The sequence below is a fragment of the Aythya ferina genome, assembly GCF_964211825.1.
Source record: "Aythya ferina genome assembly, chromosome: 1".
Lineage (NCBI taxonomy): Eukaryota > Metazoa > Chordata > Aves > Anseriformes > Anatidae > Aythya > Aythya ferina.
Window position 1 is genome coordinate 174,366,805 of NC_140296.1, and position 19,317 is coordinate 174,386,121.

Consider the following 19,317-nt stretch of genomic DNA (forward strand, 5'->3'; position numbering starts at 1 on the left):
CATGGGGACGGAGGTGGCGAGGGCACTTACCCACAAGAAGAACCTGCAGTGTTTCCAGCCCTGCTATTTTGTAGAGGTGCACCAAAGGAAGCACTGTCCCAGCACAGAGTCCATAATACCTCTGCTACCTTGCTGGGGAAGTACTAACTTTGGGAAGTCCTGTGGCTCAAAGCCGCAAGAGTTTTCACGTGTCCTCACCACTGCTCTGCCCAGCAAATATTTGGTCTCAGGGACCTTCAGGAAGATCAGGATGAACCCACAATCTAATTACAATAAGCTGTACAACAGCCATATACAAATGCTGTATGTTTTCAGAGAATGAGGAGCTCGTTAACTGTTAACAATGATACCATTAAGAATGTTGTGTTTTACTAGCAAAAAAATTTAGCCACAAAGACGTTGTGTTGGCACAGAGCTTTTTTCACAAAGGTCACTGGGAGCCACCACAAAGTGGTAAGGATACTACTGAAAGGGACCAGACTAATTTACTGATTACATACACAAAAGATTACTTCCAGACATCACTTCAACAGACTTTCCAAGGTTCACAGCCTGCTACAAACTGGTTGAAGTTCACTGTGGTCAGTGGAATCAGCCTTAGTTTTATACAATCAGGCTAAATGCTTTAGATTTGCACAATCTGAAGAACTTCCTCAAAGCTTCTCTACTAAGGTATACGTCAATTGCTTTGAGGGGGATTGATAGGAATGTTAGGTAGGCTTTAAGACTTTATCTTTTATTGCTGCTGTAGGATTTGTATTTTATTGATTCTGACCTTGGTATGAAATGAAAAATATTATTCAAAGTGACTCTGTAAAAGACGTTGATAATCAACCAACAGGCAGGATAACAAATAGCAAAGGATGCCCATGTTGTACTGCTGAGGAGAACATTGGAAGGAATGAAAACCACCACAATGGAGTTGTAGGAGCTCCAGGAGCTTGCAGATGATACCAAATTGGGAGGAGCTGATGACTCCATTGAGGGTGGTGAGGCCTTGCAGAAAGATCTAGATAGGTTGGAAAGCTGGGTGATCACCAACAATATGGAGTTTAACAAGAGCAAGTGACCAATTCTGCAACTGGGAAGGAGTAACCTTGGCTATACGTACAGACTGGGGCAAAAGATGCTGGATATCAGCCCCACGGAATGGGATCTGGAGGATTTTGGCTGACAGCAAGCTGAACATGAGCCAGCAGTGTGCCCTGGCGGCTGGAGGGCCAGCCGTACCCTGGGGTGCATCAAGCACAGCATTGCCAGTCGGTTGAGGGAAGGGATGGTCCTGCTCTGCTCTCCACAATGCTTTGCACTCTGTGCAGTTTTGGGCACCACAGTAAAAGAAAGATATAAAACTGTTAGAAAGTGTCCAAAGGAGGGCTACAAAAATAGTGAAGGGCCTGGAGCGCAAGATGTATGAGGAGCAGCTGAGGTCCCTTGGTTTGTTCAGCCCAGAGCAGAGCAGGCTGAGGGGAGGCCTCATGGCAGCCTGCAGCTCCCTCAAGAGGGGAGCGGAGGGGCAGGCGCTGAGCTCTGCTCTCTGGGGACAGCGACAGGACCCGAGGGAACAGCATGGAGCTGGGACATGGGAGGGTCAGGCTGGGGGTTAGGGAAAGGTTCTGCACCCGGAGGGTGGTCGGGCACCGGGACAGGCTGCCCAGGGCAGTGGGCATGGCACTGAGCCTGCTGGAGTTCGAGAAGCGTTTGGACAATGCTCTCAGATACATGGTCTGATTTTGGGGTGGTCCTTTGGGGACCCAGGAGCTGGACTTGATGATCCTTGTGGTTCCCTTCAAACTCAAGGTATTCTGTCAGCTGTAGAAGAAAATCATCAGTTGTATGACTTTCTTCTTGTGGCCTACACACGCAGGCTAATCCCTGACACAAATTACCCAATGGAGAGGCAAATCAGCACGGACACCAGCATTTCAGCACTATCCCAGTAGGCTTTGCAGCAACACTGCATGCTGTAGAAAATGCATCTGCTCTTAACACTGGTTAAACTAGGTCACCAGAAGTGTTTCTTCCTGCACTGTCATTTTGAATCTGAACTTGCAGAAACTGCAGCGTACGAGTTCCTGCGGATGGGCCTGTGGAACAAAACCACCTTGCCAGGAAGGAAACTAGGGGCTAGTGCAATCCTCAGCACTACTCTCAGCATTTTTCATGGTGTTAGGTCTGGGATAAAATAGATACTGAGTGTTTTGCTTTGACAGCTGAAAAAAAATAGTCATACTACAACTCTCATATGTGCTTGTCATTTAGCAGCCCTGCTCCTGTTACTTGTTATGGCCTTAACAAGTCTGCAAGACAGTGGGTGCCTCCTGCTTTTTCTGTTTCAAGTCAGCAGATGGTGCTTTTAGAAGGACTATCTTCTATCTCGGCTGCTTTAGAGCCAAAGGAGTTTGGTAGACCCTCTAAAGAGATGCTCCAGTGAGCTGTGTGTCACCTGGGAAACCTAGAAGGGGAGCAAAAGGAAAATGGTCCTTGCACACGCAGCCTTAATACTGGCTGAAGGAAGGAAGGACTGACAGAGGGTCAGAAAGCTTTGCATTAAAATATAATCCCTTGATGAGTCACGCTTTCATTTTCAGTAATGTGTTACCCTTTTATCTCAGCATTTCATACCGTTATTTCTCAGCACAGAATCTCAAAGTGCCTCCAATGCACAGGCAGCAGAGATGGTGAAGTCTCTGCTCAAGTGTATTCTGCAGTGAGGCACAAAAGAAGCTGCAAAGGAAGAAAGTGCAGACAGGAGACCCAGCACTTCCTCAGAGCTGCCCAGGCAAGGGAAGCTGCTGCTCTGCATTTGGGTGCCCAGAGGAGGGCAGAGGAAGAGTGTAAGATAAATCAGTTATTTATATCTCCCTTTTTAACACTTCTGTCATTTTCTGTCTGACTCAACGTCTGCCCTGTGGTTGGAATTTCGGTGTCAAAACCTGAACAATTTGAATGCATTTTAATAATATTAGTGATAATAATAATTTTATTATGAATAATACTGTAATAACTCAGGTAATGTGCATTGTGTTTATTATTAAAAATGTTTATTCCCTCTGCCTTTTTATTGAAAATTATTATTTTCTGAGATTTTACAAAATAATTTATGCACTTCTCCCTGCCCCAGGCTGGTGTGACCACAGCTGGATTCCCGCTGGGGCAGTGCAGACCTGAGGCTCCAGCCATGGCCACGTGCCCGGGCCACATCTCACAGCAGACGGGATGGGCAGGGCTGGCTCCCCAGCCCCCAGCATGGCTCCTGACCATGCAAGAGCAGAAGTAATGTGCTGCGTGTGCCAGGCCAGCTCACCAAACCACGGCCAGGCACACAGTGCTGGTGCTAGGGTGGGCAGTCTCACTGGTCACCCACCCCACTCTTTTCATGCCATAATAAAGCCATCATTTTTCAGCCATTTCCTTCGTGCTTTTGAGGGACAGCCAACAGTCTGGCTCCTGTAATACCAAACAAAATACAGGGGCAACGCGTTCACATCCATAGCCACCTGTGCTGCCCTTTTGCTCTTGCTGAGCTGCCCCCTACTTTTATCACCAGCGACTCATGCAAGGTCACACACCACAACCTGCATGGCATCAAGAACAACAGCTACGGTGAAGGCTCTGCTCAAATGCTTCCATTTGACACATGCAGCTCCGGCATCCTGATATTAAAACAGTGCTAATAAAAAGTAGAGATGTGCAACCTTCATGAGTCCTTTGGCATAGGTGAGATCTAACACAAATGTGATTCTAACATCCTCTGAGCAAATCCGTAACAAGTTTCAGTTCTACATGGAAAATATTTCAACAATGAGAAGCCTTACATCAGTTTTCTTGATATTTTACAGGATGAACATTGTCAGACGTATTTTAAACTTTAGCTTGGTTGATTGGTAATACCCAGTGTGTTTTACAAACCTCTTAAAAGTCAAAGCCATCGGAATCAAACTCTGGGGTGTTCACTAGCTAATCAGAGGAAGCCACAGATGGGTATCAGTCCTAAGCATGCAGAAGTTAGCCAATATGGCTTTCTTGGTGTAGTGCCACAGCAAATGACAACACAAAACTGATACTAGGCAGAAGACCGTCAGAAGATCTGCAAACACCGTAAAGGAGTTGGCTCTCTCCAGTTGCCTTAGCTGTGCCTCCTGCAGTTTGTTATAACATCATTCGCACATGGAAGCAGATGGTATGCTACGTATCAATTTACTATGCCTCTCTTTCACAGATTTTTTTGGTTCTGTCTGTGCATTTTTATTCAAAAGAGGACCATATGGTCCCTGTGAGGTAGTTTATAAATAATTGTATATTTACAGTAGCAATTGAAAGCAGAGTCACATGCTTTACCTTCAGGAAGGCAGCTGAAAGTAGCTGGGTATTACAGGGTTTTGAATGATTTCCTCAGTACAGCACAGAGATAGGCAATGAATAATTAAACAGAAATTGATTTCACGTGGCCTTCCTGATTGCATTTGTTCTGCTACTGCTGCAAAACACTAGGTTCCTAATCAGAGCTGGTCGAAGAGAGGTGGGGTCATGCGTGCTCTAATGGCATTGCCTCCATCCAGCTGGAACAACAGTCCCAGGCCGCTGCTCTGCCAGGGGCTGGACCAAGTTCTACAGGGACGGACAGCAGAGGCAGGATGGTGCTCCACCACCAGGAGACCTTGAAGTTTGCAGGGGCTGGTTTGAGCCTCTGGCTCAGCTCTTCCCCCAGGGGAGCTGTTCTCTGGGTGCAGGTGGCCCGAGGACAGCAGACAGCACCGCTTCCCCAAACACCCTGAGAGGCTCCTGTGAACAACCGGCTGCCTTCTGCTTGTGCTTCCTTCCTCCTCCCCACACGCTCAGTCACCATCTCTCCTTGCACTCTCAGTGCAAAGCAAATTTACCTCCAGAAAGCAACTGTCTGAAGAAGCAAGACCGAATTTGCTTGCATAAAACCCCAGCCAGTTTCAGTGCCCGGGTGACTGAATTGAGGCCTGTCTCTGCCCCCTGTGAATATTTTCAGCACTGCCCTTGCTTTCCACACAGAGTCAAAGACAAAACCACACCTCCCAGGTGCCAAGGGAGGGTGTGCAGGGTCAGATTTCCCAGATGCTCAGTCTCCCAATTAGGGATAAATTGTCAGAAGAGCTCAGCTTCTACTTAGGTCTAATAAATAAGGGTAGATTTTTTAGAAGTGTTTCACGTTGCTATTACTGGCCAGGATATGCCCATGAGACCTCTCTTTTGGAGACTTTAATATCTCTTTGTAAATCCTTTCTATTTATTTGTGGGTTTAACTGGGGATACAGGAATAAGCATGGTGTCCAGGCCTCCAGCTCCTCTGGTCACTGTATCCCAGTTCTGCTTCATTCCCCTTCCCCCTGGCACTATGTTTTTGTGTGTAAGAATAAACATGGGACAAAAATGAAGATAAAATTGATTCAATCTAGGTGGCAAAGTTATAATTCTCTTTACTTTCCATTCTTTATCACTTGCTCTGCTGATCAGTAATGAGATTTTCTTTTCATCATGATCCTTGGGGTTGATGCCTAAGGAGAAGGCTGTGGGCTGTGATTTACAGAGCTGAGTGGCAGGATTAGGTGGGTTATGTAAGTAAGACAGCAAAATCAATCGTGAACAAGATTTAGACTCATTCTGATGTTGTATTGAGCCCTGCCCTCTCCCCTTCAGCTTGAGAAGAAAAAATGGCAGAGATCTGAAAAATAATTTGGGAAGTCACTTTCAGGCATTGTTCTTCCTACTTTTTTGAGCTTTTCTGTTAACTGATAGATGTTGCTGAAATCTTTTGCTTCAGTTATGCAGCACTTTCATCAGTACCACATAGCGTAATGTGAGCTGATATGGTTCTCTCACGCAAGCATGAAAGAAAAGTCATATAATACACACATGCAGTCCCAGACGATTCTTAAATCTACTCACAGGCTGTTCTGTGATAAATCAATCTGGACTTGGCTGATATCTTTCACACTGCTGGATGTAAGCTTTCTGCCCACTTTTGTTATTTAAAGGTGAGAAAGAAGTTTTGCCTTTCATTGCTTTTTTCTTTTATAGATTGACAAACAGACTTTTCACTGTAACAGAGTTAGGTAGAGATTAATGAGTTTGTATTATCAGGAGATGAATGTCTGACTCCAACAGGATATTTAGGTACTTGCCCACGGACTTGCCCTAGATTTCAAAACTGAAATACAAGAGATGTGTGCACTTGGCATTAAGGAACATGGTTTAGCAATGGGACTCAGGTCAGGTTGATGGTTAGATCTTGAAGGTCTTTTCCAACCCTGATGATTCTATGAAGATCTGGGTTTAAGTGAACATATCAGTAAAACTGGGAACCTAATTACACACAAATGGCTTTCAAATGCATAAGATTATCAGTTTTTTAAAAAATAGAGATTGCTTTATTGTTAATTTCTTTGATTAATAATGATTTCATTGCTATTTGTGATGGTGGTTCAAGCTCTTTTTCTCCTGGTGAGATCCCCATAAATGTTCCAATGCAATGTAGATACAAATACAGTGGACCTGTACTGTGCTTCTCCAAGAGCTCTGGAGAGTAAAAGTGATATAAAAATGAGAACTGTAATTTTTGTCTAAGGTGATTCACTGTGATAAAATGAGAAAGCAAAATATCTAACAATATTTAATTTTAATGGTGTTATTGCTTCATGTAATCTCTAAGATTATTGGTTATTAGCAAGCATACTTTAAAGACATATTTCTGTTTCCAAATATACGGGGTAGCTAGTAAACACACAATTAGTGAATGTAAATAATATTCCACTGTTTCCATCAGTGGCTTTAATTTATCTTAAATGACCATCTAATCCAATAGTATCTGTCCCATGTTTTTAGCTAGACTCCAAAACTCTGCATTGTCCCTTCCATAGTAAAATGACAACTTCCACAAAGGCAAGAAACTCATTGACTTCATTATTTAAACAAGTCATTGTTATAATAAATGGAAGTCTCATAACTCTTAACAACAGTGAGTCAGACCCATCTGACCTTTGTGGGTGGGCCTTTGTTATGTCCTCTACGTTTAAGAAAGTACAGTATTGTAATATTATTCATCACATACCAAGAGTTCCATCAAAGGCTGACAATCACAGGAAAAGGCACATCCTCACTTACAGTACTGCTGAAATGCTAAATATGTCCTGTCATATAAAGCCCGATCCTGTGAAGTTTTGGCATCGCCCCTCAATAGGAACTAACAACATCTCCGCTACTCCCTTTCCCTAAGGGATGCCCATTGTGCTCACTCACGGCTCGCAGCCCTTTAGTCCTCTCTCTAAAAAAAAAAAAAATCTAAAAAAAAAAAAAGGATAACTGGAATGAGACTTCAGCAGAAACAAGTGTTGCTCCCTTAAAATGAAGTGTCTGGTTGGGACAGGGGTGTGAATACGTGGTCACCTCGAGGGGAAAGACAGAGATGGGCAATTGCAGAAAGGAGCGCGGTGCCTGCAGCACTGGAGGTGTTCAAGGCCAGGCTGGATGAGGCCCTGGGCAACCTGATGTGGTGGGTGGCATCCCTGCCCATGGCAGGGGGTTGGAAAGAGATGATCTTTGAGGTCCCTTCCAACCCGAGCCATTCTACGACTCTGCGATGGTGCCGTGCTGCCACCTGCGGGCCTAGCCTCCAAACGGCGGCTCCGTACTGCTTGCCTGAGAACCAGCAGCCTTGGGAGGATTTTCCCCCAGTGAATGTGGAAATTTCCCCCCAAAAGCTGCTGCAGCCATCTGCTCCTGCTGGGAACACGCGATGCTGCGGGCCAGATGCTTCGTGGTCACAGAGGGTGGTGGTTGTAGAAGCCGTCACAAGCACATCCTTGCTCTGTGTCTTAAGTCCTGGGGAAATACTTTCCAGGTGGAAATTAGCCCTGGTGTTCATGCACCAAGAAAATGAAAAAAAGTTCACAAATCTTACGGTTTTGTTGGGTCTGTGGTTGGGGTCCTGTGCCCACCGGCATCCAAGCCCTCCTATTTACCTTTGCTAAATCCCTCCCCTGCTGAGAACTGGGCCCATTCTCTGTGTGCAGGCCTGCTGCTCACTTCTGTCTGGGAGAGCACAAGCAGCCTGGGGGGCAACATCTCTTCTCCTAAAGCCAGCAGCACCTTTCAGGATGTTTTGACCTTCCTCTCCCCAAAACTGGCTCCACCATGTGGCTAGCTCAGTTACTCTGCAGCTGCTGTAACGTGAGTCATGTCCTTAGCTGCCTGGGGACTGCTTTGCAGGAGCTGACCCAGAAAGGTTGACTGAAGGGGGTTTCCAAGCGCTCATCCTGGCACTCATTTTGAGAAAAAGCCCTATTCAAAGAGGATTTCACATCTTTTCCCACAATTATCTAGGCAATTAAAGCTTGGGGAAATATGGGCTATAGTGGCTAGAATGCAAACAGTTTTTGTTTCTATTTAAAATTTTCAATAATTATTTGCCAGTCCACAGACTATTGAAATATCCACATTTTCCCTCTAAAGATCATAAATCTGCTTTGCTAAAGCTAATTTAAAAATCCCCAAACACTGCCGCTCCAGGCAGCATTCCCCAGAGCCGGTGTGGCCGCTTGCAAGCTGGCTGCCCGGAGCTGTCCTCCTGCCGCTCACATGCCCAAGGGCTCAGCCAGCTCCACGGCCACCTCGGGGACAGCCTCTGCAAGGAGCAAGTGGTGTGGCTTGGCAGCTGCAGGACTGCCCATCTCTCCCCCCACAAAAACAGCACCCAGCAGCAAACAGCTGCCTTCTGATAAATTTATACCACCCTCCAGGCCACCACGCCACCAGCCTCCCACGTGGGCTGGTACGTCGATGCTGTGACAGGGAAGATGACATCAAGGAAACATCGCTTTTACAGGGCTAGAAAATTTTCAAACTCTCCAGCTTATTCCGGAGGAGTGGGCTGAACGCAGAGCGTCCAGCCTGCCTCTGCTGGAGACATGCAGTCTTGGTGCTGGATCTAATTTTTGTTAAAAAGGTACAAAACTGTATTTGGAGTCTTTTTAGCACTTCCATTACAGGCTTTAAAGCAGCTGGAAGAGATTGGTAGGCAAAAATAATCACCCTTACACTACGTGCTTAAAACATTCCCTTTGAGCAGCATGCTCCAGCACTTGAAACACAAGGTCTGTCACACCTAGGGTATGGACTCTGACACACATTTAATGTCAGATTGAGCAAGTCCCTACTGACTCCCCATAGCAGCTTAATGTTACTAACAGCCACAAAATGTATAATGTGCTCCCTCAGCAGAAATGTGGCTTTCTGTTTTATTAAAACTTTGTACCATTTCCTTCTCACTAACCTGTGAGGATGGCATTTATACGATCTACTTAGCTCTCCAGCCTACCAGTTTGGAAATTTATAAAGAAGCTCATCTAATCTGATAGCATTTTCTTTTCTTTTCTTCCTGTACTTGTTCGAAAGCAGAAAAGGACCTGAGGGTCCTGGTGAACGTGAGCCAGCAGCTTGTCCTTGCTGCCCAGAAGGCTAATGGTGTTCTGTGTTGGGTGAGGCAAAGTATCACCTGCAGGCTGAGGGAGGTGATCCTTCCCCTCTGCCAAGCGCTGGTTTGAGGAGAGGCTTGGAGATCTTCCAAAGCCACCCTGGGCAGCCTGCTCTGGGTGTCCCTGCTTGGGCAGGGGCTGGAGCTGCTGGGCTCCTGAGGGCCTGCCAGCCTCAGCCATGCTGGGGTTCTGGGGATTTTTTCTGAGGAACAAATGGGCACACAACAATTCTGTGTGGGTCAGAAGGATAGTTTCAGTGAGATAATTACACACAGACCACCAAGGGCAATGGTTCACTACAGGATTTCTGTGGCCAGGGGGTCAAGGGGCCCCCAAGACTGGAGCAGAGAGGGGCATCAGAATGTGCCCGACTTACTGATGTACTGTTAGAAAGGGTATTTTACTACTTTTAGTTATGAGTTACAAGTCTAAGGGTGCTTACATATTTGGTAAGATCTCTAAGACTAAGGTAATTCTAGTGGAAAAAGCCCCACAGGACAAAAAAAAATCCTAGCTTAACTGCTGAAAATCATTGTTGACCGTAACCATAGCAGAAAAACAGAACAGCCTAGAAAAACCTGAGGCATGTGGTGATGGACTTACAAATAATTACTTAGGTGTTCAACTTTATATCCTGTGAGTAATCTCAGTGATTCAACAAACCTCTTTGCAGAGCATAAAGGTAAGGACCTCTTCCACCCAGGATGGTGGCTGCATTACCTTGAACGCTATAACATTAACTCCTCCACCTAGCTGCCTCCTTCCATAATGTCAACGCAAGCAGCTGCCGACAAGCACAGGCTCGTTGAAGTGTTATTTTGGGGGAAGTGCCAGAATTTATTTATTTCAACAGACTTTTGAACATACTGTACAATTATTCTTAGAGTGTATTAAATGGGTTGTACTTTTAGTTGAGTGGATACTTAATTTTTGTTTTGGGTAAAAAGATTGTTTATTTTGCACTAAAAATACATCAGTGGTATTATATACGATTAAGAGATGTTCTTTTTAGTGGTGTCCTTATTAGTAAATCTGCTATGAAAAATGTGTTTATTAGGTAGCTAACAGCACTTCAGTTTGTGTCAGACCATTAGCTAGCAACCTCATGGGTGACTCTACCGCTGTTTCTGGGTGATCAGCTGGGTTTTATTGCCTAGGGACTGCAATAACATAGCCCACATTTGGTGCAGTAAATCACTGAAGTCCAAATTAAGTTATCAACATAAAGTATTTGATAATAATACAAAGCTAAATGGCTGTTTGGAAAAGGTGATGATGGTGGTTTTGGCATTGATGCATTCATGTGAGCTGTTTGCAAATAATCTAAAGTCTGATTTTTTTTTCCTAAAGTTATGGCCAAGTTTTGTTCTTAACTTAGTAATTTGGATTATTGCCTGTTGTGCTTAGGACTTGACATCTGGGGAATGCATTTGAAGAATGAATTAAAGAAACACACACCACTTTAAAGCTAGTTATTAGAAGTTAACGGAAGAAATGCTTTGTTAGTCCCCTGAGAGCCACTACCTCAGAACAGCTACTCTTTCCAGTTCTGTGATATTGAACTAGATTTGTTTTCTGCCTTCTCTGTGACAGACCCATGCAATTAACAAAGGGAGTCCACAAACTGTCTATGAAGAGACAGACTTACCAAAACCGTGAAATGAGCCATCTCAGGAGAGAAACAGTTCAGTAGAATCTTCTTTCCTTGCTACTGCTTAACCAGCTCTATCAGCATTACCAAAAGTGAATGTGGAACGTCTCCTGCCTCTTCCATGAATCTCCAGACAAGGCTGGACCACTCATGTGGAGCAATCAAAGAGGGTGTTAACACCTCTAGTTATCTGCTCTCCTCTTTTGCTAGTGGTTACCATCCCATAACAGTCATCAGAATCAGTGTTTCACCCTGCTTATTAATGTAAAACACTGATCAGTTTGGGATCTGTTAGTCTGTTTGTTGGATTTGTCTGACATTGAAATTTTAGGGAGATGAACAGTCTAGACAGGAAGGCAAGGTAAGTTCTCCTGGTATGAACAGACATGTTTTCTGGAGACGCATGTTTCTGGAGACAGATGTTTTCTGCATCAGGTTCTCTAACTTCTTTTAGATCAGATCTGGCTGGCATTGTAGGTTGAATTTCAGAGACTCTTTTTCACTCTCCAGTTACTGCTGTTGCTAAACAATGGAATTACAGATACAGATTTCCTCAGTGGGGGAACTGCAACAGCAGGAAATTTTGAGAAGTCTGGTGTATTCAAAATCTCGAGAAAGGGCAAACAACACTGCAAGACTCAAAATGATGGACAACTGAGGAGAAAAAGGATTTAAAGCCAGATTTTTTTATTTATATAGTTAGTTAGTTTATGAGCACCTTTGAAATGCAGTAGTTAATCCATACTTCAGAGAAAATGTCTGTGCTAAATATTCAGCATTTTAAATAAAGTTCATGGGGCTCTTCTGCAGTAGAACCAGCAAAGGTCAGAAGAGTGTTCCTAACATCTTGAGGCTAATACAAGGAAAAGGAACAGACAAATCACCCTACCCTTATTCGTGATGTAAAAAATCAACTATTGACCCTTTTGCATCTGTTTAAAAAATAAAATCCTCTTGATATTCATATGAGTATAAATATATTGATTCAAGTAAAACAAGGCTATTAAATTCCACTGTTATAATATTCCCCAGTAATGGTTCAGACTGCATAAGCTCTTGATAGATGAGATGTTTTCATCCCTTAGGGTACACAAAAAGAAAAAAAGATAGCGAAGGAACATTGTTTTCACTATCTATTGTTTCAGACATAAGAGAGCATTGCTATCCAGTGGGAGCAACGCATCTGTCTATGGACTCCAGCTGTATGGTAAACATTAGGAGTCGACATGCAAATAACAAAATACCAATCAATCCTACCATGTGACAAGCCTCTGAGACATATAATTTCATAGGGTTCCTTCACTTCCTCAGTAACACCTAGATATGCCTAATTTGTTACTCATTTGTAATAAAGACATGAGCTGGAGAAGTTAAACTGATGAATTTGCACTTAACAATTGCTTTATGTAGCTGAAGTATTGTAAAATATACCAGAAGGCTGCAGTTTACCCATCCTCTCATTAATCAAGAACATTAATGGATATGTTCCTATGTCAAAAGGAAAGAAAAGGCAAGACCTTACATGAGATATATTAAGAATCAGTCATTTAAAATTCATCATGTAGTTTTAAATGTACCTTTTCCTACTGCCAGATGGGAGAAGTACAAATTATTTTAATTTATATGTTTTCTGTTTCAAGACAATTACAGCAAAGAGTTTCCCAAAGACAAGGCTGAATCTACAACAGATATGGGTTGAGAAACACTTTCAGTGCTGGGTGAGAAGGAGGTATCAAAAGCCAACCCTTGCCAAGCAGCATATTTAAATAGCATTAAATGATAAAGAGCACTGATTGATCTTAAAAATGCTAGTCAGCCACTGTTTAAGTAAATAATATGCAGAGATTAATTCAGAAAAAAAAAAATCAAGAAACAGAAATATAAAACAAAAGCAATGCTTTTAGAAAGGGAAGAATAGTAAAAAATAAAATAAATAAATAAATAAATAAATAAATAAAAAACCAGAAATCGTGGTTGTTTTTTGTCATTCCTCAGTCTTTTGAGAAAGTAAGGTTTCTAAAGGAGTGACCTCCGCAGCTGCAATCATGTCGCACATCCTTGGGCTATATCTGAAAGTAATCATAATCACACTTACAGCCTGGAAGGTGCAATCCCCTGCTGTAGCTGGTAGTACCACCAGCTCCTAGTAAACATCGTAGCTTCAAAACATATCGCTTGCTCGTGTGTTTCATGCTGCATTTGTCAGAAGCTTTCCTGAAGCACGTTTGTGGTTGATTCACACATGTTATGCGCCGTTGCACCATTCGATGGAAGTGGGTGGATAACAGTGTGAGCTCTTACAGCTCCGTGTGAGGAGAGGCTGATAGGGGGGTAAGGAATGTTGTGTCACATTTTGGCTTATGCTGTTTATTTGCACAAATGTGAAAGACGCTACTTCCCTAAATACTTCAGCTGAACTGTCAGCTTTTCCTTGGCGTTACTGATTAACTCCGCTCCCCCTCATCTTCCCTCTTGCTGCTCTGTCACGCACACACTCAGGGATCAGTTCAACACAGAGCGTGGCAAAACCTCTCCACCCAAAGAGTTCAAGCCTGTGGATGCCTTTGATTTGAGTTTAACTTGGCTTTGCTGAGCTATCTCCTATGGCTCTTCCAAGAGAAGGGCGGTAGTTACACCCAAGGCTTTCAATAATATTTATCACAACCTGTCTGAGCAAGTTTGAATGCAACCAGTAAGTCTTTGAGGATGGCAGAGAGGACCATTGCATAACGGGGTTCAGCTTAAGTCCAGAGTGCTAGTTTAGCTAGACGAGTCAACATCCCACAACTTATAAAACATTATTTGAAACAGGAAAAGAATGCAAGCTATTTTTCCTAAGGAGTGCACTGTTGGTTTTGTGTTAGAATTTGCAAGGTATGTACATAATATATGCTGGTGTCAAAAGCTCCAAGCATTTTTTGTTTCAAGACTGCGAAAGAATGTGGTTTGTCACAGCTCACTGCTAGAATATTTGTAAAATGCTCATGGGAACTCTTGGAATAATTAAAGAATGGTGTCTCCATGACAGGATAACACCCATCCCAATTCCTTCCCAAGGAAACAATATGGTTATATATTATAAATTATGGCTAATTATCTCACATCCTGTTTCCTCATAGCCCTAAACACAAGAAACCTTTTCTTCTTCATGATATTCAATCTTGCTGTTAATAACATCTTTTATTTCTACAGTGGGATTTATTCCAGAGGATTCCAATCCATCTCCATGGAGCACAATCAAAGTGTGACCACTAACAGCATACGGAGAAGAAAACCCAGGCTAAGAGCATTATAAAATTCCTCTGATCCTATATAAAAGGACTGGTGCTATCCACAAAGAACTGAGAGAGTCTTGTTTTCTAGGGCTTTATCCAAGATCCTCCCCTTCAGCTTCAGAGCCAGAACATGCTTTAATTGAACAGGAAACTCTCAGGAGCTGATGCATGGTTCCTGGATATGGAAATATTGTGACTCTAAAATGTGTGCTGCCAAGTCTTATCTTATCTGATCACACCCATAAGATCCTTCTGGAGATGAATGTTGTCAAAGATGAAGCCAACAGAGTTTCTATATTTAGTTTACTAAATGGTTGGTTCGAATACCAATAATAGAATCAGCAGTGGCTGATTAATCCCTTCTAATGAATAATAATAATAATAATAATAATAAAAAAGGCTACAGTCTTCACTGTCTTTTGTGGCTAGGAAAAAAAAAGTCCAGTATCAATGTCTGAAAGGGATGAGCGCATTGTATGAAATGGGAGAAGAGTTTTAATGGACAGTGAACCAAAGCAGATGTTTGATAACTGACAATTGTAAAAAATTTCCAGCGTAGCCCTTAGAATTTATTAAAACAAATACAAGGAAAACAAAACAAAACAAAAAGTTACCTAAATTTGCTGCACTCCCAAAACAGATTTTTTCATGTTTTAGACCAAACTTTTGCAGACCAGCCTTTTGCATTCTCTTTGGCTAAAAAGCAGAAGTCTGTAATTCCTCATTAGTACCTGTTGACTCATTCTGCTTACTTTTATTTATATAATATTATGCCGCATTTCCAAACAATGAAGCTTACAAGCAAAGACGTGTTGCCTGTAAACAAAAAGCACAATATCTCAATCAAACTTTTAGAACTACTAAAGAATTAAAAACACTGAAATAGCTTTATTAGTGCAGCCAAGTATCCAAGGCGTCTTGACACACAGAATACACAACCTACTTACTTGGATATATAGACATATGCTCCAGAACCCCAAAATTAAAAATTCCCTAAGAAGCAATGAGAATACAAGTACTAAAGACAGGGAGTTCTGACTATTACCTTATTAGAAAAATGAGATAAGCCACCTAGTTTATTTCCAAGTTTTTTGATGTTGTTGCTTTTGTCTTTTTTTTTTTTTTTTTTCATCATATCTAAACACAAGCCAAAGTTGAATCTGAAATTAAAGCAAAGATCAAAACTCATTGCTGGAAAGGGGAAGAAAAAGATTCCCAGAAACCTTCTGGGGAAAAAGAAAAAAAGGAAAAAAAAAAAAAAAGGTGATAAAGCAACCCTCTTATAAGTACCTCAAAGATATGAACCAACACCAAATGATATCATACCAATCACAATTCATTTTATACCAGAGTAACATGCCCTTTGGACAGGAGAGACAGTCATGTAGACACTGATGTACTTGATTTTAGTAGGCCTTTCAATGCTGTTTAACCTAAAAAAGAAGGCTGAGAAGGAATTTTTAAAAGTTAAGACCAGATAAAAATATGTTGCAAAGAGAAAGGAAACAATCTGTTGTTCCCTGTGCCAGTGGTGGACAGTACTTAACTAGGGGCTTCTGATGCAACAGGAAGGATCCAGGTTATGGATTAGGAGCAGCTTAACAAAAGCAGAAATTTTAAACCAGAGAAATAGCTTGCCCGAGGAGGCTTTGGAAGAGACAGTCTACCTCCAGAGGCCTTGAAGCACGAAGTGAACAAAGTAGTAACAGATACATGACTGATCCTACATGGGGGCAAAGAGGTTGAATGAGTTCTGAATCAACTCTGAGTCCACTTCAGACTTTTTTTAATGTCATTTGAATATACCTACATTCCTCAAAAGCTCAGAGTACAAGAGCCAAAGAGATGAATCATTCATTGCTCAAACGAGCATCTGAAAACTGCGAGCACAAACATCATGTCATCAATGGTTCTTCTGTTCCCTGGATATTGAATATTTTGGTAGCTTTAATCAATCAATCCCAAAAATGTCACTACAGGAAGAACAGCTTGCTACTTTATTTTTTTTCTCACCCTATCTCTTTCAGAGACAGTGTAGTACTGGCAGCTTTGAGACTACAAAAATACCACTTCAGGTTCATTTGGGTTTATTACATTGAGAAAGAAATAATCGTAAGGTCAGTTTTGCCCATCTCTTGTTTGCCCTCGTTGCAATGGTTTGCAGATGATAAATGGCACAGGATCATTTCAACGGTGAAGGATACTTCAAAGTTAAGAATTCAGATTTACAACACCAAAACACAAGTATTTGCATTCCCCCTCTGCACTCTAAGCTAATCCTAATTTCTGCACTCACGGATAGCTACAGAGTTCCTCTCCACCATGCCCTGCCTCATCCTTGCTTTTTCATCCACCGCCTCCCCTTGATCTACCATATTATTATTGAAATCTCTTCAGCTTAGGTAGGACTTGAAACCTCTGAGGGCAGGAACTTTGTGGGCACACAGAAAAGTTCAGAAGCTGACAGCAGTGAAGTCCCAGGATTTTCTCTCAACTGCAGACAGCGTGCTCATCTCCAAAGGTGGATGAGAAAGGGCCAAAGCAGTTCTGCTAATACAGCGTACTTTTGAAGTTGTATGAGTAGGTATAAAGGTCAGTGCTGGAAAGGATACGGATGCCACATTTTTACCCATGTATGATACCCGATCAGAGGATCAAACAAAAGTACAGACAGCACCTCAGATGTGATGAGTGTTTCTCCTTGCATTCCTCTGTGCCACGGAAACCTCCCGTCAGCTTCCCTGGCTCCTCTGTGCAACATGATCTGTGCAGCACGAGGGGATGACAGCAACGTCTTCATGACCTGTGCCAGAAACAGCAAACACCAAGGCTTCCACTACATCTCTGAGTCTCAAGTGACTCAGGAGTCATTTTAACCACGAGACTCAATAGTAAGTAAAAGCATGCAGCAGTTCTGTGTAGCACGGCCTCCTTACAACAAAACCTTACCTCTGTGGCCATAGCCAAACACGGTGTTGCTGTTCCCCCATCACTCCCCCTTCTTAATTGCTTCAGTGTCTGGTTTGAGGGTCATTCAAGATTTCAGTCTACTCAAGATGCAGCATCAAAAGTCGTCTGTCTTAGTCTGCAAAAGGGCTTTCCTTAATCTCATCCTTCAAAACAGCTCATTCCTTTCTTCAGATGATGGAGTTCATTAACCTTAATAACTCTTAAAGTCAGGCTTACCTTACACATTTCATCATCTTTCTTCTGTCTGTGCTTTCCTACCTATGGCTAGCGGCTTGCTTATTACATTTCCCTGCAGCCTGCTAATGAAGCCAGTCCTTCCCTTTCTCCCCCTGCCTCTTCTCACATGCTGTCCCTACAGGCTGCTCTTACTTCATTCAAGCTCTTCTGACTTAATCCTAAATTAACATTCTCCCTAACGAGGTGCCACCACTCTTGCTGGACAGACTCCAACACGCACCTTACCCCACCATGCCCCAGGAGACCCGCCGCCACGCTCCACCAAGCCCCGACCCACCCCATGCTGCTGCCCGGGCAGCCTGCAGGGTGTGCGGCCACCACCCCACAGCCCCCTGCTCCCTCACCGCCATCACCACAGCCATGGCCATGGCCCCCCCGTGAGCGCAGGGCTGCGCTCATCGCCCTGCCCACACCGTACGCGGATAACGAACAGACAGAGGCTGCTTTGGGTTAAGTTTGGGGTAAGTTTATTAAAAGCACGGCTCGAAATGGGTCACGTTTATTAAAATAACGACTCCACACGGTTATTAAAATAACGAAATGGGGATTGGTGTGAAGGAAGGAGTGGGTTGCCCCCCCCCGTCGCACAGTGATGACGCCACCGCCGCCCGGGCCGGGGCCGCGCCCCTCCGCCGCGCCGCCAGCAGGGGGCGCCCGAGCCCGCCCCGCGCCTCCCCGCCCCGCCCCCCCCCCCGCCGCCACGCCCCGCCCCGCCAACCGGCGGCGGGTCACGTGCCCCGCGCCCCCGGCCCCGCCTCCCCGCCCGGTGCCGCCCCCCGCCCCCGGGAGGACCTTTCCCACAATGCCCCCGCGGGCGGGCCGGTTTGGAGGCGTCTCGCTGGCGGCCGCCACGCCGCCTCCCTCCCTCCTTCCCTCCCCTCCCTCCCTCCCCGCGCAGCGCCCCCCCGCGGGCCCCGCCGGCAGCGCCTGGCCCCGTCCCGTCCCGTCCCGTGGCGGCGGCGGCCATGTGGCCCGGCGCCCGCTGAGCCCGCTCCGCCGCCCGGCCCGCGGGGAGGCAGCGGCCAGACGCCGGGCGAGGCCCCCGAGCGGCGGCGGCGCGGCTGGGGGACGGCCGCAGGCTCCGCTCCATGCTGGGTACAGCGGCGCCAGGTACAGCGGCGGCGGGGGTGGGGAGCGCCCGGGGGGCGGCCCGGGCCCGGCGGGGCCTTCCCCTGCCGCAGGGCCCGACCCAGCCCCGCCGGGCGGCTCCCGAGCCCGGCCCGGGCCGAACGGGGCTGGCGGGGGCTGGCGGGGCCGCTGTGCCCCGCGTGCTGCCCGTGCCGGGGGTGCTGGGTGCGGGCGGGGGGCTGCGGGAGCGGGGCCGGGCCGGGCCGGGCTGGGCTGGGCTGGGCTGGCCCCTGCCTGCCTGAGAGCCGCGCTGCGGCGCGCTGTGTGTTGTGATTTTTAATCTCGGAGGGACGCGGAGCCGACTCTAGCGGCTGGTGTCGTGCTCGTGCACCGAGCTGCTGGCTCCCCGTCGGGTCGGAGCTGTGAGCGAGCTGCGGTTGCACTTAGGAGTTTACTGCTTGCCTGTTCAAACCCTCCCCTGCATGGGACAGCGGGGAGGTCTCCAGTCAGCTTGTTTTGGTTTCTTCTTTCTTTAACATAACAGTGAGATTCCTAAATGAAATGTCGGCGACTACAATCTCCTGTTATTTGGCTGATCGTACAGGGTAAACCG

The 19,317-nt window shown here is 45.0% G+C and overlaps 1 protein-coding gene and 1 long non-coding RNA gene across 5 annotated transcripts in view; one reads left to right on the forward strand and one right to left on the reverse strand.

Moving 5' to 3' along the window:
• Positions 1 to 13,876: 13,876 nt before the first annotated feature.
• On the reverse strand, positions 13,877 to 18,033 carry LOC311436822. 2 transcript variants are annotated; one of them, XR_014693100.1, is made up of 2 exons: positions 17,981 to 18,033; positions 13,877 to 17,232 (listed from the first exon to the last, which is right to left on the reverse strand). It is a non-coding gene; the product is annotated as an uncharacterized lncRNA (long non-coding RNA). The 2 variants fall into 2 exon arrangements; XR_014693101.1 differs by lacking the exon at positions 17,981 to 18,033 and adding an exon at positions 17,379 to 17,838.
• A 489-nt stretch (positions 18,034 to 18,522) lies between these two features.
• The window catches only part of SCAF11 (SR-related CTD associated factor 11), a 45,627-nt gene continuing 44,832 nt past the window's right edge, over positions 18,523 to 19,317 (forward strand). Inside the window, exon 1 of one of the 3 annotated variants that reach the window (XM_084508292.1) lies at positions 18,523 to 18,746. The gene's annotated coding sequence lies outside the window, so the exon portion shown is untranslated. Of the gene's footprint in view, positions 18,747 to 19,165; positions 19,310 to 19,317 lie in introns of those variants that run through there. The other 2 variants (XM_084508291.1, XM_084508290.1) reach the window with 2 other exon arrangements.